Here is a 2,387-nt window from a genome sequence, read left to right as displayed (position 1 = left end):
CCTACGGCTGAATCACAGGCATTCAGACAAAATCCTCATCTACTGTTCTCATAACGGTTGATTATGTGTTGTCACCTATTTCCCACATGTAACTAATCTATATCAATCAAAATATAATAGGTTAAACACTGTCAACATTACAAAAAGSAAAACCYAAGAATATAGTGTTGTGCTTTTAACATTAACCTCTAATAATKTTAAATTTCTTCAGGTCTTTTAGTGTAAAACAACTCTAATAAGTGTAAGTTTAAGAAGAGCAGACAAAGGTTAAACAGATCAGTCATCACATTTTCACAAAAAACTTCAGCATCAACAGTTGTAGTGAACCCTGTTGATGTGTTGGCAAAATATCTTGTGTACCACTGGACAGATTTTAAATAAACATTTTTAAAAAATAATCATAAAACTGAGTGAAAGGCCACAGCTGCTAATTGACGTCAGCCAACACAAAACGGACTTCAACTCARTTTTACGTATTTTGAGCTCAACGTAGATGTGGTAGCTGAGAGTCATTCCCAGCACGTACTCTGAGGGTTGTAGCTTATGATTGCACATAATGTTTTTTAGATTTTATTAATATGTCGTCATTTCTCAACATACAAAAATATGATTTTAATTTTAAATTCTTGTATTAAGAAGCACCGGGTGCATTCACAGTGGTTTTCAAAGTGGGGGGCCTCAGAGAGCTGGAGGGAAGATAAGAAAAAAAAAGCAAAAACTAAAAAAATACTAAATGTGTGAAATTGTTATCATAAAACTGAACCTATCATTCGATCATTACTTTAAAACATAATTTATAAAATCATTTATTATAATACATTGAAATGTTTTCTTTTGTTCCGTCCTTATCATTAACAGTTTGTTGAAAATTAGTTTTTTTCAGTGGGAATAAGGCTAAACAAATGTAATAATTATTGAAAAGTGGACAAAAGTCAGAAAAGCATTCTAAAAGTTGATTTTTCTCTAAATATTTTGCAGCATTTTTTGTGAGTTTATTTGCAGAGGGGGTCACCAGCCAGAAGCTGGTTTTTTTTTTGTGTGTGTGTGTGGGGGGTGGGGGGTGCATATTTAGAATATTTAGAAACCTTGTTTTTTTTTAATTGTAAATGTTTCTGATCAGTTTTATGATGTATTCCTTTGTTCTTCATTTATTATTTACAATTTTTACATTTTCCTGCGAGTCTAGATCATTTTTGTTAAATTATGTAACCAGATTTGCAATTAAAATTCAAACATCTCATAATTAGCTTCATGGAAAAAGAAAATAAATTCTGATCATTAGGAAAATGATCGYCTTTGCGAAGGAACAAGGTGTGAGCAGGTGGCACTGGTGATGTTTACACACTTCACCGTCCTATACAAAACTCTGCTTTTCATGTTTTATTGAAACAAAAAGCAATTTTAGAGAAAAAAAATTACACTGAACGTCAAATGCAGCAGAAGAAAATATCAAACACTTTTTAAATTTCTTAATAGTGTATTTGGTCTCAGTGAAGAGTCAGTTAATCAGGTTTTACAGTAAAATTATGGATCTGAAAAGCTCTTCTTCCTTGTGTTGTGATGAGTCATGCTGCGTTGCTTTGTGTGGATAATAAATGCAACAGTTAAAAATGGAGCATTATCGCTAACAATTAACATTATTAAGAGATGAGTCATRAAAGAAAATTTCTCTGGAAATAGTGTAGTAAGTCCACAAGGGTTTGAGTTAATGAAACTCAGCAACAACAGCAAAAACATTAAACCAACTTCAAGTTATTTGCTGACTGAGTCATGATGGAATGAAAGTTTTGATGTTCCTGATAAGATCTCACTGAGAACAGAGAAGTTTCTGGACCTACCAGASTTTAGAGCGGTGACAAATACCTGATTTGGTCATAGTATAGTGTTAACCAGAGGTGTATAAAGTACAAAAAAATTTAAAAAATGTATCTTGACAGAACATGAATTTGTTAAAAATGGATTTCACTGATGAGATAAGTGTAGTCAAAGTCATAAAACTTCTCACAATAATCAGGAAAGTAGAAGTACACACACTCAAAAAAATGTGKTTTTTTCTTTTTTTCCTTTTTTATAGTTGTTATTGATGCATCTACCTCAAGTGTTTGACTGTGGTGAATGTGGATATGTATTTTGTTTTTGTATAAACTCTAATAAAAATACATGGGAAAAAATTAATCAAACTGGTTCCACTAAAGTGAGTTAATTACTATAACTTGGTTTAGTRGAACCTGTTGACATAATTTGATTAAGTAAATTCAACAACTCCTTTCATTACGAGTATGGTCATATTTAAGTTTGTAACGTGCCTCTACTGCTGGTTTATCTGGGGGCCCGCTGCTACTCAGACCCCCGGTGGGGTGTGCGGCTGGCCGCCGGCGTGCTGGGGG

This window comes from Austrofundulus limnaeus, unplaced genomic scaffold (genome assembly GCF_001266775.1).
Source record: "Austrofundulus limnaeus strain Quisiro unplaced genomic scaffold, Austrofundulus_limnaeus-1.0 Scaffold84, whole genome shotgun sequence".
NCBI classification, from domain to species: domain Eukaryota; kingdom Metazoa; phylum Chordata; class Actinopteri; order Cyprinodontiformes; family Rivulidae; genus Austrofundulus; species Austrofundulus limnaeus.
Note: the sequence above shows the minus strand (reverse complement) of the source record.